General features: G+C 36.1%; 1 protein-coding gene across 1 annotated transcript in view; it reads right to left on the bottom strand.

Moving 5' to 3' along the window:
• The window catches only part of SLC4A10 (solute carrier family 4 member 10), a 162,266-nt gene that overhangs the window by 116,783 nt on the left and 18,219 nt on the right, over window positions 1–27,264 (bottom strand). The window lies entirely within an intron of this gene.

Genomic DNA, 27,264 nt, shown 5'->3' on the forward strand with positions numbered 1-27,264 from the left:
TTTAATAAATTGCATGATCACTGCATTGTTTCCATTACTCCCTGCTAGCAGCCAGAAAACAGCATGACTTGAAAATGTGCCAGTGTTATGACAGCAAAAATGTGGTTTGATATCAAACAAAACAATCATGCATGATTTTTTTCTGATGAGAGACCTTTCAAGCTAACAATGTACAGTAAAATCCTTAATAATTTTTAAATTATTAAGACTACATTGTAATAACTGAAGTTTTTATTAAAACATATGTTTTATACAAAGTGAAGTTTCCAAATGAAAATTATTACTATATATCATTGTTTACATTTACTGTTGCTAGTATTATGGCAGCTAACATGCAAACAAAAGAGAACACTTCACAGAACTAAGATGAAACAGTGCCACCAAACTGGTAAAAGTATCATTTAGTAATTTCTCTGAATTCTGGACCCACAGAGCAATTATTTGTGTTCACACAGTGAGATACAAATTTTGAGGCAATCAGTTCATCTCCTTAATCATAAGGAATTTTCTCTCAAGACATATTGAAACACTTTGCTACCAATTGAATTTTACTGACAAATAAAACTTTGAAGAAAAAACTCTACCCTAATTTAACTTCAGCTTGCTAGAAGTGTTATTCAAATTAATCTGGATGTCCTTCTTTACTTCAAAATATATGCAGAAGCTGAAAGTAGAAGTAAATGGTTCTAAATTAATTCACCCAGATCCTATCCTGTTAGTTTAACATTATTACTATACAGTTTTAGTAATTGCTCCTTTGTGTAACTGAAGAGTTAATCAAATTTAGCTTACAGTCATTCACATTATGGCACTGATAAAAGCAAACTGGTCTCATCCATGAATACCACACATTTCCCTTTAGAGGGAGAAGCTACATGCTATCGGTGTCAGCTGGGTTCACTTTACCCAGTGTGCAACTGCCTCAACATAAGGATGCTACCTCTCCAGGGAAAGGGACCTGTCAGCCAGACACTGGTACAGGGTCTCCAGTGAAGTGTCCAGCAGCCTGGCAGAGCCAGTCGGTGAAGCTTTGAAGTGCAGCAGAGAACCAGATAAGGCCAGACTTGATGCTGCTTTTTATATTCTCTGAGAGTTAATCCTGATGTCCAACAACCTGACACATTTTACTGCTGCTGGCAGTGGCAGTCAGGGAGCCACTTCTGAACGCTCTCAAAAGCTGCCACTTTTCAACCTGCTCCAGATTAACTCATTACTTCACTTTCAACCTAGAAAATATTACTGAATCTACACACACAAAAATAAATGCATATGCACAAGGAGACAAAAAGCCCTTAAAAAATAAAAAATAGCAACTGAGCAATAAAAGGAGAAAATAGATTTCCCTGCATCAGTATGGAATATCTCCAAAGGTTATATTTTTATATTATATATAAATATATATAAAAAAGTTAATTTACAAAAATAATAATACGCCAGCACTAAATATCAAGTTACTTTCTCCTGTAAAACACTGAGTTCTGCAATTCACTCTGACCAGTATCTACTTACAACTATGTAATGGAGTACAACCCACATCTCTAAGTTGCTAGCAACCACTTCCAAGCTCCCAAAAGCCACTTGCTAGGATATGAAAGCCAGTAAGATGGAAAGAAGAGATATAAAAAATGTAGGCTGCCAAGCGACCTTTCATAAATATTATGTAGGTTCTCCCTGGGCAAATCTTGTATTGCATGATGATCTCCACCCAGAGTGAAAAACACCCAGCTAGGGGCTACCGCCACAGCTGTCAAACATCACTTGAGAGTTTCTGCTCAACAACAGCACATAGTCATTCCTCCAGCTGGACACTTGAAGAATTCAAGAATTAGCAAAACACAAGGCAGAAGACTACTTTCCTGAATTTGGTTAAGATCTCAGTACGAATTGTAAATGCACTCAGAAATACAGTATTATTTTTTTGTGCACATTATCCCAGCTAATGGAATACTTTCAATTGGCTTATTCCATGTTTTTCCTCACGTCAACACCATTATTTTTTGCAAAAGTGAAAATTTTAGTTTCATTAGCAATGTCAAAGCAGAGGGAGGATATAAACACGGTACCACTTTTTAAAGTATATACTTATTCTGAGATGTTAAAGCAAAAATCTCATAACCTATCCCTTTTAGATAATCAACAAGTATCACTTTATGTCATACAAAAAATACTCTCAAATATAGTTTACTTTATTTTTTCTTCACAGGACAAAAGAAAGCAAATTCATTTCCTGTGCATTATGCAAGGTGAAATAATCGTCATTTTGAGTCCATCACAAAACAGTTTCATATCAAATAGAGCTGACCTAAGCAGTGAGGGAGCAAGCAACAGAAGCTCTGTCACTCAGCTTTTAAAATTAAGTTTAAATCATGTTTGCTAGTACTAATGTTCATGACAAAGAACATTTGAAATTAGTGCAAGATATTGGAGACTGTAAAACGGAAAATTATGTAGTGCTGCACCAAAAGAGCTGGAACAACAATACGAATGCATATTCCTCAGCAGCAATTTGAGGGATCAATTTTACTACATATTTTTATAAATTACCAGAGCATAGTATGAATTATAGCCAAAAAAATTCACAGTTTGGATTTGTTCAGAAATTTCTGATATAGGAAAGCACTGCTAATATATGAAGACTGGAACGGTACCAGGAAGACATGGATTACCTCTAGGACTACAAGAAGAGAACTGAGGTAAAATTTAACAGTGCAAAATGAAAAGATGTGAACTTGATGATTAAGTTTCTGCTGAAAATTGGGACCTCAGCAGCTGAAAATTACAGTGGATGAAACTTCAGGTATGAAGCAGATCACAAGTAATTACTAGCTATCAAAATGAAATCCCTATGGAAATGAAATTTTTTTTTTAATTTATCAGGTAATATATTTCTAGTACATAGATAGCAATATTAATGCAATAATAAATTCTATTAAAATTCTATTGTTCTTGATTTTGACCATCTATTGTCTAAAAGGAATGGAATCTGGAAGAGAAAGACTTCTACAATGGTCAGGGAAATTTTGAGAAGAAACTGAAAGCATCTGCTTTGTTTAGCTTAACCAACAAAAGACTTAAAGAGAGATCTGCATAGGTGTGTTGAGAAAGAAATGTCAAGGAAAAAGAAACTCAAGTACAAATTTGTACCAGCACAAATCTATGCTATGTCATCAATAATTTGGGGAGTTTTAACTATCAGAGGCCAGAAGCCTAAAAGAAGAGGAAATCAAAATTTAAAAAAAAAACCCACAAAAGTTTATCTTGTATACCTCTATTTCCAAAAGATATGAAAACACTGAGAAATTTTTAAAATTGCAGAAATTTAAGTTACAGCAGAATTGGTATCAAGGATAGGACCTTAAGGAAAATCCACAGATTGCAATGAGGCTCAACACTGACTGGAAATTGGTTTAGAAACCTGAATTTAAATAAAAAAAAAAATAAAATAAAAAAAAAAAAAAGAAGGACATGATAACAGTTGGTTTCTTATGTACTAAGGACACCAAACTTACACCTCAATACATAGAATGATATTAACAATACAAAAAGCGATTCCTCTTAACCAAAATAAATAAATAATTCCAAGTTTTAGCTGATTGCTCAGATCTTTGTAGTTGAGTGGAGTAAGCTGAAAAGTAATTAATGATAGCCATTCTCCTTTAATCCTGATAAGAGGACTATTTCTATTACCTTTCGTTAGCCTACATATGTATCTCTTATTCAATTCTCCCATTATATTACTGGAGCTTGTACGAAGTATTAATATCCTTCTTTAGGCCAAAAGGGAAATTATCAGGAAACTGAAGTTTATTTTTGTTAACTCAGTTAAAACTTGTTATATTTTATGGACATCTCAAATGAGATATTGTCCAAAGACTCTCCTGGGATTATGTCAGCAAGCATTATGTAAGTCTAATCAGCTCAGCTGTGGACAACCATGACTGTGGTTAAAGTAAACTCAAAACATCTATAAAACAAAGTAAGAAACAAGTATAGGCAGACCTGAATGATGAAAGCATAGTGAAAATCTGCAAATCAACTGGTTCCAAATCTGCCTAGCAGATAATGCAGCTGTATTAAAACCTGCCTTACCAAATATCCCACTGGTAGTGTGACTGAATCCTAAATTTAAAACCCAAGCCTGTATCTCAGGCCAGTCCCTGATGATCCAGAACACTTCACTACATATTACTGACAAATTAGTATAAATTAACAAGAAAAAGTTTCAAAACAAGATTTCTTTCCAATATTTTATCTTCAAAAACTATTTTAAAATGTCTGGTATCCCATTTCCCAGAAGATAATGTAGGAACAGGCTGACATCTCCTTTCTCTCAGACTGCTGAGGAGCAATCCTATACTTAAAATGTATGTAACAGATGGTTGCTTACCCTTGTTCCTGGAAAAATACAGAAAATAAAGAATACAAAGCTTCTCAAGTTGCAATCATACATTTGTTTTCTAAGCAGAATTATATTTATATATATCGTGTATTCTAGAAAATTTTCTGTAAAATCAGACTGAAATGGCAAATTTTAAATGTGTGAATAGAAAGTGAATAGGTTCTATGTAAAATAATCGTGCCTTCCTCTTCTGATTAAAAACAAAGCAAAGCTTTCCACGTTTTTAAGCATCTCACCAGTATGGTAACTTGCGCTATGGCCTGGGAAAACCTTTCTAGTTTTACTAACTGACTAAGGACATGGCTAACCAAGGGCTTAACTTGCAACAACTGGGGGATGCTAGAACTGATCATAGGAAAACACTTTCCGTTCCTCAAAAAGGTAACGATGCAGTTTGGAGTCAGTGTTGTTTGGCACAAGAGAAATTTACTTTCCTGATAACAAAGAAATACCAACTTAATCAAAAGGGCTGGAACTCATTAGCTAAGCAAGTTCTAACAGCCTTCCCACAGAAGGAGAAGCAGGACAGGCAGTGTTGCTCTGGGTCTCTCCCAAATATTACACAATACTGAAGTTGCAGCCTAGTTACATTACATACCTCAAATGTTTGTTTCTTTTGATCCGTTTTCATCTCCCCCTCGTCCCTGAAGAGGAAGAAAAACTCCTTTTGCCTAAGAAAAATTTGTCAGCTCACTAATCCTAGCTCCTTATCTGCCTTAGAATAGATCTGACTTCTCTAAATATTTTGCATTAAAAAGTTCTCTTTCAAAGAAGAGAAATGTTAAATTTTGACATATAATTACCATTATCCTCTCTGCTAGCAGAAAATGATGGCAAAATGCCAACTTGCTTGTCTGCTACAGATAAGACATTTCCAAGCTTCCATCCTTCCCTTCAGAGAAAACAGAAGGGGAAGACCAGCCAGGAGAAAGCCTACCCTGTCAGCTGATCCTCTAAGAAATAAAATTAATATTCTCCTAGCAGAAATCATTTTCCTCTGAGCCTGAGGTAAATGATATGCCTTACCATATGTTACGATGGTCCTTTCAAGAATGACAAATTTGATGAATTTTTCCTGGATGGTCTTTCTCTCATCCAATCTCTTCTCATCACCTCCAGCTTCTGCTGCAGGCAAACTCTCAAGAGGCATAAATCAGCATAGCATCACCAAATTATATAACTTCTATCCCCTGGAGATTTAGCCCCTTCTATTTCAGACTTAGCAGAAAGAAAAGTGCCTGTGCATTCTTCAATAATCTTTTTGATCTGTGTCGAGCTTTAGAGAATTACCCTGACACACTGCTGAGCCATGACAGCAGTGCACCCATCGTGAGCAGAGAACCCAGGAATGTTCTTAAAGGAAGAGCTCTGTAAAGGTTAAGTCCAGCTACAACATATTCAGAACTAGCTCTAAATCAGAAAAAAAAAAAAAACACTTTGCTTCATTTTAAGCAAGGGGGGAAAAGGCACAGAACAGGTTTAGTGAAGTTTCTTCACTGTTTGTAAAAATATTGGCATAATTTGAATACAGACTCAGCTTTGCACTCCTCATTAGTTCGCCTGTACTTCTAGGCAATCAAAATGTCTGAATATCTTTGCCAAACTCCAGATACCAGATTATTTGCACATCATTTGATTACATCATGATCCTTTGAAAGTTTTACTTTTATCAATAAAATATAGATACAAATACAGATATTTTAAAAATCCATCTATCAACACTCAGATTTCAAACTTTGTCACTTGCTGTAAAGTATACTGATTCTAAAGAGAATGACAATAAATAAAGATTGATTTTAGACAATATTCCTCAGTCAAAGCCTATCCAAAAAGAAAATTGCTGGATATATCAGCTAGCCCCAAAATTTCCAGGGTGTTTTGACTGTTTATTTCAGCTATGTAAAACAAGTGGGTTTGTACACTTAAATACTGGAGCACAAACTTAATATTGTTCCTATGTAAAATACCCTTTGGAATTTTAGAAGATTGTCATGTGGGATGAGAATTGCAAGGATTGGGAGGCAAGGTCACTGCTTTGAAAGAAGGCAATGGAAGAAAGGAGCTATTACTGGAGTATAATTTAGGATTAGATTAGTCTAGACAAAAACCATACAACGGGAAAAATGCAAGACAGTAAAAAATGCTTTATAAATGCAATTGAGCACATAAATATGTAGTTTATCAGAAAGATTGCTACCTAATTTTATCATGCTTACATCTACCAAAAAAAAAAAAAAAGTTGACAAGTAGTTTATTCCAGGATCAATTCCAAAATGTGATCTCTGAAACAAACATTTGCTTTCTTGCAAAGTTACCAAAGGATTTCACATGGAGATTAAACAAGCTAAGATTAACTGCACTAGATCTATTTTGCTACCTTTTCTCTTCAAGGGGACACAAAAAAGCTATTCAAGCAGCACTAATTTCACTAACTTCACACTCCACTAACAGCTAAACTTATTTATGATGGTGCAAGGTAAGGCATTCACAGCCTAAACAGGCACTGGGCTGGGGGCAGCCTTTCTCCCCCTTATGTAGAAATAAGGAAAGGAGAGAAGAAAGAATAGCCCCCCCAAACTAGAAACAGGCCATAAAGCTGATGTTGGGATATTCTGGAATAAATTACGAAATCAGAGATACAAACTATCTAAACAAGACAAATTCAGATCCATATTTTTGGATAAAAATGGGAGAAAAGGTGTAATTTCCTGGGACAATTCAAAATGTTTTAAAGATTTAATTGCCTCTATGGGTTTATTTTAATATTTAAAACAGAATTTTATGCTCAATAATGCAAGGATATAGATAAAAATGTTAAGATCTCAAGAAAAAAGTCAGTGATTGCTTCAAAGATAAAAAACTGGGACAAAATACTCATTGGAACATACAGAGTTTCCCATAGGAGCTTAAAAAGTCAGACATTGCCTGCTTTTATATTTAACCTGCCTTTCAGCTACCAACTTCAGCAGGTAGTTAGTGAAAGTGTAAAGGTGTAAAGGACAATAGAAGACAAAAGAACACTAAAAATGAGGAATATGTAAAATCTAAATGCATTCCCATCATGAAGACTTTCTTGGTTTTGAAGGGGAGTTGGTGCTTTCGTAGCTGCTTATCTTATAAGCAACAGTTAAAACAAAGCAAAAAGGCCCACTCCTGTGAACAGAAGTCATTTCCCTTTCAGTGTACGTATATACACCATACATACAGACATGAGGAAAGCTTGTCATCCTAAATTATCACATTAACCTGGACAGCATAAAAGATGTTTTGAGCATTATACACTAAAACAGAGCTATGGTTTGAGAGTACAGAACCTAAATGACCAGATCACAACTAAATATACGCAGGCTAATAAACCTTCCCCTTTGTCTTGAAAGAGAAAGCCAGCAGGAGCAAATTTCACCTTTTCTCTTCCTCTCCAGTGTTGGGACCAGCTCCCCAGGCAGTGAGGATGGCAGGCACCAGGTCCTTGACTTAGACAATTCCTTTACTCACTTGCACCCCATGAACATCAGTGGAACACATCCACCACCAGCACAGCCCTATTCCAGGCCTTCCTGCTCTCTTAAAGTCTTACCATTTTCAAAGCTGATGAGAAGAAAAAGCCAGATGAGTCTGGAAGCAAATCCAAGGCTAGGAGACAAAAAAATCTCCCCTACTCAACATCCTTTCTTAGATTTTTCTTAAATTACAGCTATGAGCCACTTCCACAGAAATTTCAGAGAAAAGGATAACTATAAGGCAAAGGGCATTCTCCTCCCCAAAAAAATAGTTGTCCAGCAATCTCCTCCTCAGAAGCCACATGGCTTCACTCCTCAGACCAGCCTGTGCTGTCTCCAGGGAAAGACATCATATGTGTTCCTGATCACTGGGTTCTCAGACCAGACTCAGGAACAAAATGAAGGCCTGGAGAAACATTGAAGTATTGATAAAAAGATTCAGAAAAAATGTTTCCAATTTTGATACAAAAATGGCGCGCTACTTCCTCTTTGTAGAAGAAATTTGACATATAATACCATGAAATTAATGAAAGTATATGGTTAGAAACTGACTTTGAAACAGATCACCTGTAGAACAGTCTCAGACAGAAATAGATCACCTGTAGAACAGTCTCAGATAAAAAACAGTGCTACCTTTGCTATGGTGCTTTCAAAACTCATCTGGATAAAATGCTGTAAATCTCCTGCACAAATTCATTTTCTGTTATCAATGCACTAAAAAATTCTACTTAGCGTCACACTTCATGCCATACACTGAAGTCACAAATACCAAGTAACTTAAATACTCATATGAACATGAGACCACATTCTTCCAACTCAGCATATTCTGAGTATCACTGGTAATGACACCAACCCAGACAACTCTTTAAGTTATTTTGGTCCATGGATTGGCTTAAGATGAAGTCTTTTAGGTAAAAAGAATAAATGTAGTTTACTGTGAAAAAACTTGTAGGCAACTAATGCAAGGTTTAACTGCTAGCTGCTTATGATTCTGTAATGAGGTAACACCACAGACACGTCAGTTGCAGTAGCACTAAAATTGCAATTGTCAAGCTTGATTTCAGTTATTTACACTCTAATGGATGACCTCCTAGTTCTGGATTCCTCTCTACTTTTCTTATGCAGAAAAAATCAAAAGGTAATGAAATGTTACAGAACATATTCATAAATTTGAAGAATTTTCAGAAAAATTACTAAAAGGATTTTCAGAAGTGAAGCAGAAGATATTTTAAAGAAATACATGAATGTTTCAGTTAGTTTTAAATAAATGGAATTCTGACTTGATTAAGTATATGTAAGGAATAATATTTTTGTTAGTTCCTGCAAAATTTATTTTTCAGTTAGTTCTTGACTGCCTTTCAAGGTAATATATTACACAAAAAAAAAAATCTACCTCAAATATAATTCAAGAACATCTGCGTTATTTCAATAGCCTGGCTATTCTTAAATTCCTATATAGTACTTACTTTTTATAGTACTATCATCATACATAATGATTCTTCTTCAAGTCACCAACCCCATTTTAGTCTTCAAGGATGAATTCTACAGTTTAACACGTTGAGTTGTGTGCCAACTTAAAGAAGAATAGTATGCAAAAGGAGAAGCATGAAATGAGTAATTCAACTCATTTTGAGTAAAAGGTTTGAATATTTCGACTATCTACAGTGTTTTGCTATTGCTGGCCAGAGAAAATGTAAATCTCAAATGCAGCCCTTCTTTCTACCCTACAAAGAAAACGAACTTACTTTGAAAACAAAAATGTGGCAGTCAGCACCCACTTAGTAGCAAGGTGAACAGAGACTTCTATCTATTATTTAATAAATTCTTCCCACCATTATAGATCTGATTCACACAACTCATATAAGAGCCAAGTTTACCATAAATCACTTTAAATATTACAGCTGTAACATGAATCATTACAAATAACTCATCCAAGAAATTAATTAGCAACAAAAGATTTAAAAATTTACTCGATAGCAGGAGAAGTGTTTAAAATAAATGCAATAGAAATAATTCATACTAATGTAAAAGACAGTATTGAGCATTATAAGCCAAGAAAAGCAGTTCAGACCATGTCATAAAAAGAAAATTCTCATAAATGTTTCATTTTTTTTAAATTACTTTCTTACCTCACTTAGCCTCCAGCAGTCGATACACCACAGGCTTATCTATAGCCTATTCTAACTTCAGAAACCACTCAATCACTTGCCAAGGAAAAGAAAACCAGGAAGACTGAGGAAACTAAACCAGAGTTTGAATTTAAGGTAGTATTGTATCTGGGCCTGTTGCCTCTTTCTCACCTTGAAAATCAAAAAATGTCTCCCACTACCAGGAAAAACAGAATTAGTCTAACAAGAATAAATGAGCTCTCCATTCAAACAGATGCTCACTTTATTACCTCTCCCAAGAATACAATGACTAAAAACACTCTGTAAATAAAAGCCTCAATCTCTGAATCCCAGCACCTTCATAATCCATTCCAAGGAAAATGCATTTTGCTCTCCCTTACCCACACTCCCAAGCCACTTTACCAGGTTGACATTCCTACATCTAAGCCTATTTTCCAGGTCATCAGTACGACCTTGTGCAAAGCCTTACAGCCAGTGGGATTTACAGCTGGATGGCATTATGCCCACATGGAAACTTATACTGTCTATTGTTTTGGTACTGGTGAGGTAAGCAAAGACTTTGGGTCTTCTAGAAAGAAGCTTTTGACAATTTCAATCTCTGTGAAAACATCTTCATGCATGTCCATCACAGAGGAAGGTTTGGAGCACTGGGCACTCTGCCCAGATGGTGCACAAGGTGATGCCAAAGGCTGACCACAAGCCTCTCAGGAAGCCAAAAATTCTCATATGCTACCAAAGCACAACAGGTATTCTGTTGTTTTCTGTGACCAGGTGATGCTGGTCACAGAAAACAATTTTAAATCACTAGATTGCAAGAGAAAGGTGATTTCCACTCAACTTGGCCTCTTCTGCAGTTCTATAATTTTTCTCATATATAATTGCATTCCTCATAACCCAAGACATAATTAGGTTAGGGCAGCTACCACAAGTATTAAAACAGCAATTTAAGAAATCAGAATTCAGCAGTTATCTTCCTGATTTTAATAGCCCAAGTGCAAGGTTTTCCTTAAGACATGCATCTATTTTATTTTATACTAATTATCATCCTCAACCTTAGCAGGAATAGTCATATTTAACACTTCTGATTTGAACCAGTGCTACCAGCAAAGCACGAAAGGAGGTGAAAGGTGCAAAAAGCAGAAGTCAGAGCCAAGGATCTCTTTCCCTTTTTCCAGCTGGGAACCCAGGCTCAGGGATACCTGACATCAGCAAGGTTCTGATATCTGTTCAAGTTCATCCCTTCTTTTCTTCACAAGCAGAGCTCTCATAGGGGGCTCCTCCTGCTCCTTTCCCAGCAGGGCCCCCACATTCAGCACCATGGCTGTACCCAGTCTGTCAAGGTAGTCCGTACACTAAAATATTAAATATAGAGTGTATTAATTATTCATACAGTCCAGTCTAACACATTAGACTGAATGTCACAGTTATCCTAAAGGTAAAAAATGTTGAGTTTTACATAACATTCATTAAATGTAGTGAACGAATTAAAGTATGCTAATTAGGTAATAGACAAAAAGAACTTAGTATGTGGTAGAGACTGGTCACTTTTAATACAGTGTGTATTGTACTGCATTAATACCTTGGCTGTAATTTTATGCTTAATGAGCAAAAGGAAAAGCTGATTATTCAGAAAACAGAAAAAAAAATCACATGTGTTATGTGTTGGAAAAATGGCCTCAGGTGACAGAGGAAATACGTACCAAAGGAATTGGCACTCTAACAAAGAAAGTATCACTTCAAAACTCATAAACAACATGCTGTCACTGGGAGTTTTACATAATCAGATTCTAAGAAGAAATACTTAATTGCTGATGTTAACAAAAAGACAAAAATCTGATTTTATTTACACAAGTTATCTGCTCTCTCTGTACTGTGTAAACATTTTTCCCAGTTATTCTTAGATTCATATTTGCTTTATGGTAATTCAGAATAAGGCTTTCATACCAAATGCTCTAGTTAGTAGAAAAAAAATTTAAAAAAGCAAGAATTTATTGATTAAACTCCTACTCACACCAGGCAAATGTTGGTGGGAAATATAAATGCATACGTCTGGCACTGAAAAAGAAGCCCATGTAATGCTCTACATTCAATTAAAAATACTCCAGGCTTATGTTAAAACACTTCTTTCTCATTCCATATCTTATTTCCCTGCTTTCCATTTGATCTGAAAAGGCTTCATCAAACCTAGAAAGCACCTTGAACTATGTTACTAGAAAGAAAAAAATACCCAATTAATGCTCTCAGTAAAACAAAGGCCTATACTGTCTCCAGAGGATGATTGGAATAATGACAGTAACAAAGAGGACAGATGTTGGTGATCTCAAACTACTCAGGATAAAAACAAACTACTTAAGTTTTTTCTCAAGTTCCACGGTATACATTTTGGATATCATTAGGCAGTCATTACAAAGTTAATCCTAGTATAAAAGACTAAGAAAGAATGAGGAAAAGAGCCTCATACTCACAATGAAATTGGGAGAGAATTTAGATAAACTCAAAGCAAGTCTCAAGCTTAAAAAAACCCCACACCACACACAAGCTTATGAACTGAAAAAAATTCAGAAATATCAGCACCCACCTGGCCTAGAGGCCCCTCTGTTTGGGTTTTTTAATATTAAAGGTTCATTTAGGGCTAAAATTCAGCTGTGAGACACATCAGTCTTCACAGGGCCAAGAAACTTGAGGTCTCACCAGAGCCTAACAGCAGCCAGAGCCTGAGCTCAGGTGCTCTTCTCACATCAGTCCACTCACCTTTCTCTGTTTTCTGAAAAAATATGTCCAACACCAGAAAGACAGAGATGGCCACTGCTTTGTTTCCTAGAAATACTATAATGCCATACATCCTTGTTTGCTCCCCTAGAGGTCTGCTTAACATCTCAACCTGAAAGAACTGAGGGACTTTCTTTCTACACCTCTAGAAAATGCCCCATTGGGAAGGGAGCTGAGACCTGCTCTGTAGCTACAATGCTCTCCAGGGAAACAGTGGGTTATCCTTCTAAAAAGGCAAAAGGAGTTGTAGCTATGTCTCAGGTCCTGCATAATTACATTAATCACTGAACCACTGACACACAGAAAGCCATGAGCATACTCACCATTTGCCCACAGACAAGGTCAGGGCAACACCCAACACCCTCTCGAGGCACCCAACCCAGACCCTCACACTCAGCACCAACACCTGCACCAAATTCAGGAGACTGCACTGAAAATAGGGCTAAAACCTTCATAAACAGCCAGGAAACTCAGAAGCTTTAGTCTTGTCAAATGTCAGACCTGTGGGTAATTTCAGGTGAGCTGGTACAAAGGCACAGCACTGCATCAGCTGCCAGCCCTGAAGCCACACAGCCACATGTGTGTCCTGGTGCACTCAGCCTGGCCAGGGGCTCCCTCTGCTCCAGGCAGCTAGCAGAGGCACAGTGCCATGCTGCTGTGGAAAAACTGCCTCCATTGCTGGATTTATTTTATCCACACAAGGTCAAAAATATCTGAACCAGATTCTCAAGTTTTCCCATAGTGTGAAAAGTTTTTCCACATCAAGATGGCAGCCATGCTTCATGCCAAGCCTGAAGAGAACTGCTGGAACCAGCTCAAACTCACAATGGGCCACAAGGTTCACAAACATTATTATCCTTAATGCTCACTGCTTAGCTCTAAGCTCATTAACAACAACTTCTGAGCACTAAGTTGCAAGGTCTTTCACCTCTACCTAGTTATGACCTCTGCTAGAAAATGTGGTTGCAAGTTCCTTCAAGAACATACCATGCCACTGCCCAGCACTAACAAATACCTGCTTAGAGAGGATAACACACTAAGTATGCAGGGCAGACCATATTAACACAAGTTGCACTCAAATTCACAAGAACCAGAACTGTTGTGTAAAGTTTTTTACCCTAACAATTAACTGAGGCGTCTAAAGAAACAGCTTTTTTTTGTTATGATTTGTCCTCCAGAACAGTTCACAGCATTGGAACCACAAAGCTTTTGTCAGGAGAAAGTTGCAGTATTTCCTGTAACACATGAATGGCATCAATTGCAATTAACTGCTCTAACCAGAGTTCACATCTCTGCTGGTTGAGTCCTTCCCTTGGCACATGCACCCTTTCCAATCCTTTTTCTCCATGCTTCACATAGTTATCTGCAAGGGTTTTATTATAAGTGAGTCCAATTATGCATATAGTTATTTTAAACAAGGGCATTGATTTAATGAAGCCCTGTAGAATCATGAACAGTAGAACTTGAACCAGTTCCACAGGATATGTTTCCCCAGTGCATTTTCCATGACATATAAACTAAAAGACAATGAGTGACTATTTGACTGCTCAGCAGTGCAAAATAACTGCAAAAAATGCTTGTTTTAATTTTCAAGATCACATTAAACATCAAGAATCCAAGAAATTCAAGAGTGTCTCATCAACATCACATAGCGTTCTTTCTGGAATAAGTTAAATAGATGAAAGAACAATGCTGCTCCTGCTTTTGACAGACAATGATGTAACACCACCATTTTTAGGATGTGAGGAGCACAGGTACTAAGATAATAAGCACTGCAATATGCTTAAAATTTAAAAAAGGCAAATAACCTTTCTAGTAAAGGATGGATCATTCCCACTCTGTTTATATTTTACCACTACCTGTGCTTTGACAGCTAACTGTTGCTAACTGTACTAAGTGCATTTTACAAATCTGAATAATTTAGTCTGTACACCAGGATTTAATTTCTTAAATTTCTTCTTTTGGGCTTGACTTGAAAAAATCTAACGAGGAAGATAGAGGTGTATTTCCCAAAAGCTTTGTGAAATCCAGACAATAAAGTTGTCAACAAATTTGTTCACTTAAAAAAAAAAAAAAAGATATTAAGAACATAAAGCTCAAATAGTTTAAGAAGATATGATAACAAGGTAGCAAGTAAACTGAGGGTTGAGGTGAATTATTTAGGATCATTTAGGAAGGCTTAATTCAAATGAACAGGAGGAAGTTATCCACTGTAAAATTCAAGTTAAACTTGAAGATCCTTTAAAAAAATGGGATTATTAAAGCCTGTAGAACTCAAAAAATTGAATCAAATTAAAAACCCAGCTTTCCAGACACCCAGAAGTGCTAGACTGAAAAAACACAAGGTAACAGGCTTTTTCTTAGTACAATTGCTAGAAACAATAATGAAATTATTTGCATTGTCAGGAGGTAAATACCCTTGCTGATCTTAGCCATTTCCCAGATAATGGCTCACAGATAAATTAGCTTTTAACTCTAAAGGGTAAGAACATTTCTGGCCTAAAGGAATCAGGTACAGAGACCTAATCAAAAAATAATCAAGTTCTTTGTTCATTCCTTAGTAGCAAGAGACAACCACACGAGGAGAGAAAAATCTTCTTGATAGGTGATGTGACTAAGAAAAACAATCTAATCTTGTCAGCAAGACAAGAAAATGAAAATCATAAAACATTGCTGCAGGGATTTATATGAGGCTTTACAACTTAACAATAAAATTAAATTTGAAAGTATTTTTGAATGGACATAACATTTAAAAACAAGGGGATGAAGATACATATTCAGGTGATTATCAGATGTCAGCAAAACTCGATGACCATCAAAATTACTTCAGCAACATTACAAAAATGTCCATCTTCATATTTAGTCGTCTAAATTTTGTAAGGAGTTGCTGGGAAATATACCCAAAACTCTGTTATTACTGTCTCAGAGCTATTGCTGCTGTGATTCTCCTACCAAAAAAATTATTACATTTATAACACATACTAAATATAAGTAAGCCTCCAAGCAAAAATACATTACTCAGATGATGTCTTTCACTATATTTTTTGTCATTTATTCTAGTAACAGTTGCCCTATTTTCAGAAACTTTATATCATTCAACCTTAACAAGTCTTTTCCAGAGGGAGAAAAAGATCATTAAAACCATTTTCTGATCATAACTAGATGGAGAAAATTCTGTCTCCTTAAGTGAACATACTCCTTCAGTATGTGAAGATTTTTTCCTTTAAAATCTTGGTATTTCTACCACCAAAATGACTATATTTTCCCTATGTAAATAATAAGCAAGCCAACATTTCATTCCTATTTTGAAACAACAGCCAATAAACGGGTGTCAAATTATGAAGAGCAAAAAAACCATATCTGGTAAAAAATAAGCTTAAGAACATGTTAAGCATGTAAAAACTGTATACTGGTAACTTGGAAATGCTACCCTTTCCTTTCAGTTCAAAATTTGCCTAGAGTGAAAGAATTTCCACCATTCAGAAATAGCTTACTGTAATTTAATGCAATTGATAATGCATGGTTGCAATTCCCTCTTTTTGACAGCAATCTGTCGCTACCCCATTCAGGCCACCCAGAGCATCCCCAGCCCATGATTGAGTTCTTAAAAATATTTACAATCAACTCTAACTGAAGGCTATGATCCCCACCAAATCAAGTACACATAGATCACGATGGAATTCTTGAATACTGTGAAGGCTTCACTATGCTCTACTAATGCAGGTCATAAAGGATTTGAGGAAAGAATGTAAAAATAATTGTGGCTAGAGAGAAATCTGGTGCTAGAATGAACCCCTACAGTAGATTAGCCAAATCATGCACTATTATGAAATTCTGTAGAGTGGTCTTGTTTAACTAGTCTAAAAAGTATAGTTCTAACACGACATTCCCTCATGTAACAAAAACAAGCAAAAAAGAAAATACAAAAAAATTTTAAAAAAACTCACAAAACAATCTTACAGATTGATACTCACATAAAACACTCGATTATGCTGGAAGACTTCAGTGAGAGATCCCAATTAGTGTAGGAATTTGATGAAGTTCCATATCTTAAAAAGGAACTAATTAAGCAAATTAAGAAGAACTTTTTCAATACATTATGCAACAACATGAAACTTCAGCAAATGCAACATGAAGCCTCATGAAACCTCTGCAACACGTTAGCAACCCCCACCTTCTGCCTGTCAAAGGTCCACTAAGAGGTCTGAGGGCAATTCCCTGGGGTGGATCAGTTATTCACCTCGGAACTGGGAAATGTGTTCAAGTGCTTTTCACAGGTGCTGGAGAGAAACTGCAGCTACCTCACTAATGCTTCATGGGAATACTAACAGATAAAAGAGAGTCCCTCTACTTTTTTTACTGCTTGTTTTGCAAGTCCCAAAATAAGACATTTTGGAAGCCGGTACAAATCATAGCAGCAATTCAGATATTACATTTCAGCAATATGACCTGATAACTCCCCACACTCTGTAAAGAATCTGAATTATGAAATACAGATACTAATTACCTAGAATCTTAAGTATATCATCTTAGTCTATTCTTGCTATAGTGATCCAGATGTTCTCAAGCCATAAATGGACTGTTGAGAGTGCACTCCTATTTTAGTCTCTGCTCATCTGTAACATAGAAAGAAGTAAATTAGAGAACAAGGTTGGGTTGGGGTTTTTTTTGTCTCCTTCAAAAGAAAACCAGTAGCAAAAAGTATCCCATTAGAGGGATCACAAAGAAAGTAGTTTGAGAACAGATTCAGCACTGCTGAAGGAGATGAAAGCTAAAAGGCACCAAGAGAAATAAATAACTTTAAGCATTTAACTAACCAAATGCACAGCAGACTTTGCCACCGGCATCTCGCCTGCGCAGCTCTCTCTCTCTCTTCAGGTTCTGCCCCTTTGTACCATGCCCTAAGCAAAACAGATCAATTAAAAACATAATTCATACAAACATCATTTAAACAAGCCTTTAGGTCATCTTAGTTAAATAGTCTATTGAATCTTTGTTTACAGCTAGATTTTTAGGTATTTTCCAAAATTTCCAAAATGAGATCTATTCTCATTCATTAGTATAGCAATGCAGGTATACTGAAGGGGAAAACAAGATGTATTAGATCTGGTGGCTGTATATGCACTAACATATTGATCAGTGTCAATTTTGCATTATTTTGTCAGAAAATTACAGTATTTAAGGGATAGTTTCGTTTCTGTCTGTTTGTTTTGTTTCTGTGGGGCTTTTAATCAGGTAAGTTTCCCAAGAGTCTAATTCAGTGAAAATGTTACACCAAACCTAGTTACACATATTTTTTTGAAATCTCAGTAGGATTTTCGATGTTTGAATTCCTTTGAAATTTAGTGTACATATCCTTTAAATTTCAAAAGTTAGATCCCATCTTCTCTAGTATATCCATATATTATATGCAAGAAAGTCTTTCTTGCTTTTTCTACTCCCATCTGGGTTCTCAACTTTGAATGAATCCTGAGCTGACCCACCCATCTGCTCTAGCACACATCTGCAAGTAACACAGACTTGGTTTAGCTGGCTGAAAATGTAGACAGCTGAAGCAGCACAAAACCCAGTGATTAGGATCCTGAGACTCTGAGTTAATTTCAGGTTGCTGCCACTGTAGCTCTCAGCTGACAGGATTCAAAAACCAGTTTTGTACAGAACCATATACGTAATCATGCCAAGTTGTAATCTGCTCCTGATGGTAGGGCACAATGGACAAAGAGAGAACCAAAGAAATGGAGGAAAAAAAAAAAAAAAAAAAAAAAAAAAAAAAAAAAGGAAAAGGATGAAGATGTTTGCATCTGAAAACAAGATGCTAAAATATGGTTCTGTAGACTGTAAAACTACTACAGAAATACCTGAGAGAGAGAGAAATCCTATTTTTAGCTTCTAATATTAATCTTGGGCAACTTTACTGGTTTCAATGAAGTTACAATGCACTGCACCTTCCTAAATAAAGTTTGTCAAGTCTTACAGTCTTACTAAACAAAAAATACATGTGGAAAACCTTCTGTATCTGGTCATTTCTTTATTATAGGTCAGATCCAAACCTAGAGACTCAGATCAAAATATTGGTAAAATACTTGAGATTTTTTTAAGCCCAAACTTCCAAACCTGAAAATTAACCTTTAAAATAGAATTCATCTTTATTTCTCAGCAAAATACAATCCAAAACTGAAAACATAATTCCTTAATCCTGACACAGGAAATAGTTGGTTAGATTTCCTTATGAATGTTTCAACACAGCATTTAGTTCTACCCTGTCCTGCAAGGAAAGCATTTCATGAATATCACTTTACTACAGATGTGAGCATTGCATTTTTATTTATGCAGTGTTCATCTCTGAACACTGTTTTAAATAATTCAAATATTTTAAATAATTTTAAATTTTTTAGTATTTGTCGTGGTGTAAGTTAGAAACCTGGCTTTGTGTCTATTCTAATCCATCTGAGATATAGGTTTTTTGCGTAGAGTGTTACTGTCAAAATTATACATAAAAACAATTGCTGACTTTCCAACATATTAAGTGTTTATGCATCTGAAAAACAGATCTTTCTAAGAGCATGCATGACTATATTGCTTGATACTACAGGCCAGGATGCTCCTAGGTGAAACTGTAGAGTAACAGGAGACCAAAAGCTTAGCTGTTCCAGTATCCAAATACTAGAGCACCAAAATTAGTGGGAATCTTTGAAACTAAGAGATTTCCTAACTCCTAGCTCTTCAAGGTTGGTTTCACATCTCATGAGCTGTGTGCTGTCACCAGGCATGCAATGTGTCCTCCTCTCCTCACTTGCCAAGCAAAGCTCACACTGAGGACACGAGGGACGTGCACAGAGACAAGCCAGACACCATCTAGAGCCCAGCAGCTGAACTGCACACAGCTGGTCCCAGCAAAATCCAGGGGCATAGTCTGACATTAATACAATTAAAGTGAAAGCTCTTGGCATCCATCATCAGCTCCTTCAACGACTCTTCCTGGCTCAGTGGCAGCCTTGTGCCCTCCCCTGAAGCTCATGAATCTGTAAAAGAGTATACAACTATTTGCCCACTGTAAAAAGCAAGTATTTAATTTATTATACAAAGTAAGTCCTGTCACAGCTGAAGCCTATAAATTGCTGGGCAACACACTCACAATGATCATAGAACCTTCTTGCAAGCAACGTGGATTTTTCAAAAATCAGATTTGTGATAACAACCAGAGCCATGGCTTTAACAATACTCCCAAAATTCAGCAAAGGGAGGTGCTTTGGGAAGGACAACAGTTCACAAGCCCTGCAAGACATCGACATATAGATGTCCCATTTGCTTGTATGAAAATTAGAATGAGCAAGTAGAGCAGACCAATGATCTCCTTCCTTTGCTACTGAACTGAGCAAGAACAGTCTGACCTCTCCCATTACAAAATTATTACTCATTACTAAAGCATTTGTGGTTCTGCAGGTTCTGAATTTTCCTATATTTGGGACCTCTCAACCACGAACAACCTTCTCCTGAAATACCCAATACAATAAAAAAATGTGACTGAACAGAACCGAAATTAACTCTTTGTCACATGAAAGAGTCATTTTGGATGACCTGCTATTTTAAATTATCTCATGTACAAGTGAATGAGTCATTGGTAAGACCTAAGAGATTTCTTTTTACACAGAACCATCTGAGAGATAACCCATCCCTGTAAAGCTAACAACGACAAACCCTATTTCATGGACCCCAGTAAGGAAAACAAAAGCAGAACCACAGAAATCTCTGCAATACAGTGTCTTGCCTCAAGTTACCCCACTATTTGATTCTTATTGTACAAGGGAAAAAAGGGAACTAGTAAATGGCCTTTCCTTTGGTATTCAGTCCCTCATTCTGGTGATCAGCAGTTTAAAGTTTTCCTAAGCTGGTGATTGCATCTGTTGAATTAGGATCATTGTACTCAATTACCTAATTCCTTTTTAACCTATTTACGTGCATAGCCTCCACAATCCTTCACCACTGTAATTTCTGCGCTTGAACTCCATACTTTCTCAAAAATGTTTCTCTTATTTTTAACTTGGTAATTGACAAATGTAACTGAAATTTACTATTTCTGCTATAATGAAATAATTTGGATTTATTCTGTATGCATTTTTTATTCTTTATCTTCACATCCTCCTGAATTGTCTTCTTTTCAGAACAACTCCTAATCTTCAGAGCTTTGATTTGAACAGAATTTATTTCCCTACTAGCCACACAATCGTGATTCATGTAACACCAAAATATGATCCAGACTTTACAGTCCTGAGATTGAAAGCCCGGGGAAAGCTCAGTCTCAGGTTGCCAGACCTCAGGGCTACCATCAAGGACATTATCTGAGACCTGTCACTCTCATTACCCCTTAAAAGCTGCGGACAGGTCAGATAACATCTAAGGGGATTTTTTCTCTTTAAGAAATAAAAAAATTAATGTGCAGAAGGCTCTCTGGAACATCTTTTTAAATTGAGTCCCCATCAGCAGCCACTTAACTCTCAGACACACACTTGTGTGCAGCACAGGAAACAGAAGAGCAGGAAGAAACGCCTGAGTAGAACACTGCACTGGAAAGAGGCATATCCTGGACAATGAGCATGCTGGACAGAGGAGAGAAAACCACCCCAGGGGAAAAGCAAGTTTGTTCCAGACAAGTGATATTGACAGCCAGCAGTAGCACCTAAAAAATCAAGATATTGCCTCGAAAAATGAGATACAGAAAGAAGCACAGATAGGATGATTTTTGTCTTCTGGATTATCAAGACTGATGTTTTCATATTTTCAATCTCTACCAGGAGAGCCAAAATCTTGCCTTTTTTTTTTTAACTTTCAAATAAATAACTAGAATATTGTTGTTTTCTTGGCATTGAAGTTACAAGATTACAAGATTATAGCAGAAAGAAAAAAGTTAACAATAATGATTTGATACTAGATTATCTTTATAATGTCTTGCTCTAAGCATTATATTCACACTTGGACCACTTATGGCACATCTGTAATTTAACACTGCCAGATACTAGAAACTTCTTTATCACTGTATTCCTATCCCCACCAATTAAGATATCTAAAATGAAAAAAAAAGGAGACACTTGAAAACAGATTTTTTTAATGGAATCATCCTACTGACTGTGGATTGAGACATTTTCCCATTCCACATAAGTAAAGGAAAAAGACTTATTTTTAATTATTTTTTTTTTAATTCTACAACTATTTCTAATACTTGTTGGAAGCTTCTTTAAGGCTTAAAACATTGCAATAAATCTTAATGTGATTTCAGTGCCATGAAAATTTTGGTCAAAAGAAAATATCGAGCACTTGCCAACCCAGAACAAAGCCTGGGTCTGGATAATTCCATGATCCTGCGTGAGGTACTGGAGCAGGTTGCCCAGAGGAGCTGTGGATGCCCCAATCCACGGCAGGGTCCAAGGCCAGGCTGGATGGGGCTTTGGGCAGACTGGTCTAGTGGAAGGTGTCCCTGCCCATGGAACAAAGGGGGCAGAATGAGATTATCTCTAAGGTCCCTTCCAGCCCAAACCATTCTATGGTGAAATGGAGCAGAGCAAGTACTAAACCACACTACTAGTAACAAACTCAAAGGAAAAATTACTTATTCTTGTATTTCTTGAAAGCTGAAACCATTCAATCGAATTGCATATACCAGGAAGAAATTTTAAAGGGTTCCCATTAGAATTAAAATATTCGCATTTGCATATACAGACACAGAAAACACATCCTCTCTAAATATACAAGAAAAGCCTGACGGAGAAATATCAAATGTTAGCAAGAAAACAACCAGTTCACTGTGGACTGTAAAAAAAGTCAAACTAATAAAATAAATCATAACAACTATAAATTATTATTTTTTCCATATAAAAAATATTAGTAGCAGAACTAGACCCAGTCCTAGGAATAAGTTGTTAAAAACTGTACTATAACTGCAAAGCATTGAAAATACATTACAGGTTGCACACACCATCTATCAATTCTTTTTTCTTTTTCTTTTTTTTTTTTTTTTTCTCAAGTCAATTTTGTCAGACTTATTTTAACAATTTTTATTACTTTTTAATAAATGTACATAATGGAAGCACTATACCAACAGTTATTTCTGCAACCACTGTAAAATGAAAATTTAAAACTTAAAGCTGAAAGTATAGCAGATAATAGAATAAAAGTCTCTGGGTTACAGTATTTCAACAAGATAAATCATAATCTTCTATAATTTTTTTATTTCATAGCCATAAAAATGCATTTGCCCTATTGTATAAAATTTTCTATTTGCTGTGCATGAAAATTGGAAGTTTTCTTATTAAAAAAAAATACAGAGAGATATTTTTATTTCTGTCCATTCACAATTTTTAACTATTATTTGAACTCTTAGAGCAAGCACTTTATGTGATTACAGTCATAATGATTATGCTACAGCAGCTCAGTAATTTCCACGAGCAGTCTGGAGAGTAACAAACTTAGAGAAAATAAGTAGATTTCTGTATTGCCAGAGATGTATTTGTTTGCAATCACTGCTACCAAGCAGGCTTGTTGTTCACAAATGTACTGTCCTAGCCCCTGAACAGGTCACAGACCAGGAGCAGTGAGTCACAGACCCTGCACCCACTCAAAAGGAAAGTCGCCATCCCAAAAAGTTCACACATTTTTTTTTTTTCTCCTAAACAAATAAACATAAAATATAACCACCTGAGGTTTTTACAGCATCTTATCCATGCTTTAATATCCTTAATTCTTACCGTGTTTATTCCTGCGGGATTCCGAGCACAAAGCAAATTAGCCCAATTTTCTCAAGGGTAAACCTACACTGCATTTATGCAAGGTCAATGCACGCAGCTAAGGGACTTGAAGAGAAGGCTCTGATTCTGTCTACCTTGCAGCAGTTTTCTGTACAGCTATCCTTTGTATGCAGTCCAAGAGAGAAGAAACAGATACAAACAAATGAACATTAAATAAATAATGACTTTTGATGAGGGTCATAGTTAGCAATTTTAGTAGTCCAACAGTCTCCGGGAATTGGTTTTGCAGAGATATCTATTTCTAACATTGCCACCGAAACACTACTCAGAATATTTTTATGATGAGCTTAACTTAATACCAGACCACTTTTGGAATTATTATTTCTATAGTTTTAGATATAAAAAAAATATTTCAGAGCAAGAATGCTACTTTCCCAGCAGAGTTTCTCAGATCCTACATTGGATGCATCATCAAAACCTACATTCTTTGTACTGAACCACCCAAGACATATAAGTCATACGAATGTCTAACAGACTGGATCATATAAGATCAGAAGAATAAACAAAAAAATTTAGTCAGGTTTTACATATCTGCACATTCACATGTTTTGGTAATAACTTCCATTACATATCCTAAATATTTCCATATTTTTGTTCAGAAGATTCTTTTACGAAGTTCTATTTGTACTGTCTAGCTTAACATTTTTCATAGATATACATATATTAACAAGTTGCATATTTATGGAGAAATTCGGGGGAGGGAGGCAGGGTAAGGTAGCTTTGGGATTTGGTGTTGTTTGGCTGTAACGTACCGGGGTTTGCAAGCTCCAGTCCTGTTACCATGCACAGTCCCATCATATCTGCTAATGGGAACACAGTTCCTGAAGCAGAAGCTAGTCCAAGGCAAATCCCTCACCATGGGTACCGTGGAGACACCCATTTCTCAGAAACCTCTCTTGTTCTCCACAGGCTGGCTTGTCAGCAGCACTCCTTGGTAGAGCATATACATTCTTCAGCAGTTTCACATTTTTCAAGGCAAAAAGCACTTTGCTGCTTCTGCTATCTTTGCCCAAATTTGACCAGCACCGGACAGAGAATTGTGGGGAAAAAACCATAGTTCACAAATATTCAGTGGAGAGTTACTTGCTTCTTTTCAATTGGTCTTCACTCCAGAGGCAAATGCAGTTGTGTTGCTCTGGGAAATACTGGCTAACATTTAGAAACTTCTCATCTACCTGGAATTATGGGTGGGCAAATAGAAAAAAATGTTCATGTATTTGCTAGCCAAAGTAAATCAATTCAAATATGCAGACACAAAGCCCTGAACTTTTAGGTAAGACAAAGTGGAATGAACACAGCCAAACTACACACTATAGATCACTAAAAAGCATTTCATCCTCTCTAAAGCTGAATGTGGCTTTTTCTTTAAAAGATCCTTTAGAAGTCTTTTTCTGCCTATGTTGTTTTAGACAAAATCATGTGAGTTACATGAGTTTTCAGTGTAGACTCCACAGCAGGGTTTTTCTAAATCCATTCTCCTACAGGATGAGGGCTGGGCATGAGGGGTTAGTCCAAAAGCAAGAGGCACATGTGATGTTGATGGGGAAATCCAGACAGATCACTACAGAAAAAATTCCTTTTTCTGAAATTAGCAAGGATAAGCATGAAGGCATCTGCACTGCTCAATGCTATCTTTGAGAGCATATGCACCTGATCTGAAATAATTCAGATGCTTCTCCCAAAACATGGAATTCACCTATTATTAGAATCTTCATAAGAAGATTCTCAGATGAGTATGAAGCACAGCTTTATGGGTGCTTTTACAGCTCGCTGCTACATTTAATTTCAAAAGCTTCCATAAGGTTGCAATAAAAACAAGTGGACATAATTAAGTATTTCAGTATAGCACAGTCATAAAGAGGAAAAACATAATAAAGTGGAAGCTTTCTAAAAGACAATTATACAGTCAGTCAAGTCTTATGTTTGAGTACTTCTATCTTCTCTTCAAATAAAGGGAAAGGATAACACAAATTGAAGGAGATGGATAATATGGGTTACAATCCAAGTTACGAAGTTTACTAGAAAAAAGTAAAGTATGCTAAAATCTCAGCACAGAGCAGACTTGCAGACATTGCATGAAAATTTGCCATGGTGATGATACCTTGGAAACATATACAAGTCTCAAATAAAGTAGCAATAGTCTCAAAAGAACTGTAAACTAAGTTGTTTCTGAAGAACAGCATTAAGATGGCTGGCAGCTACTGCTGCACAGACTTGGGGATGAGGGGGCAGAAGGGAACTAATTTCATTCTATAAATTCTTTTAAAATACCAATACATATAATATCCCTTCTGCTGACATGATAATGTACTGTTCTGGGACACTCTGGTTCTATTTTGGTAGCTACTTAAATAGGTCACAAAAATGATTAAAAGAAATGCTTAATGCATTTTTAGGAAAATGGATACAGGTTATCACATTTTCACGAACTCAAAGGCAGATGAATGTCCACTATTTCACAGGCAATAGGAAATTCTAAGTTTTAATACATTCTTCACACTATAGACTATAGCAGGAGAATAATTTTATTCCCCTGTGTATGCTATCCTTTGACTTTATAAAGGAAAAATACCAACACAATTAGCCAGTACCATTGTAAAAAAAAAAAAAAACAACTAAAGCACTTCTAATTTACACACAATCTCCCTCATTGTGCCTTTATTTCCTAATCCTATTTACAATACTATGAACATCCTTGATACCACACAACCACCACAAAGTTTCAGTGATATTCAGAATTCAAAATTTTCAGATTTGACATGAAATCACATTCTTGTTTTTGCATGCTTACTTCTAAAGTAAAACCTCTGTGCACATTCATATGTTTAAATGGAAGTTTACATGTACCTACCATCTTCTCTCCAGAAAAGACATGGCATTTTTCTCTTGATTTTAATGACATTGTTTGCCAGACTAATTACAGTTTAAGTACCTATTTGCTATTCTTGCCAGGATCCAATAGCAGGGTTGGGTCTTTTCTCCATCCTTACATAGTTTCAGTGACTACAAATGGCTCTAGAGATAATCTAGAGAAATTGCTAGTGACTGGTATCTGGAACTATTCTTCAAAACAGTGGCTTTAGATCAAGGGTATTTTGAATTTATAACATTTTAACTACTATTAATAAATCTTTCCAGAAAAAGGTGCAACATTCTTCTAATCTCTCTCCATAAAACCACACAAATGTGCAACATTTTCTGGCCTTTTTGAGTGTGACAGCTAATTACTGTGACAGTAATTGCTCCCAGGGAAATTTGTCCTAGAACTTCTTGCAGCCCCACTGATGCAGACGGAGTCCTACACTCTTTAAAACGTCAAGAGGATTGCACAAACCCTTAAAAATCTACATTTCAGATTGGCATTTTGCAGACAAAAATTAGTAAGTAATGTTGCATTTTATATTTTTGATTGGTCTTAAAACTTGTTTGCAACAAAATGGATCAACAGTGAGCATTTATCATTGCAAGATACTCTTTAAATATGTTTACTGAAAATGTAAATGTTTATAGTAAATTCACTATTTAGGTGGACTTAACTGAGAGTACCAACATTTATAATCCAGATAAACTACTTCTTTCTCCTTAGTTTGCACTAAATCTATCATCCATCTATAACATACTTGTGCCAAAAAGATAAGACTGAGCTCTTTTCACAGAATGACAGGACT

The sequence above is a fragment of the Sylvia atricapilla genome, chromosome 7 (assembly GCF_009819655.1).
Source record: "Sylvia atricapilla isolate bSylAtr1 chromosome 7, bSylAtr1.pri, whole genome shotgun sequence".
NCBI classification, from domain to species: Eukaryota; Metazoa; Chordata; class Aves; order Passeriformes; family Sylviidae; genus Sylvia; species Sylvia atricapilla.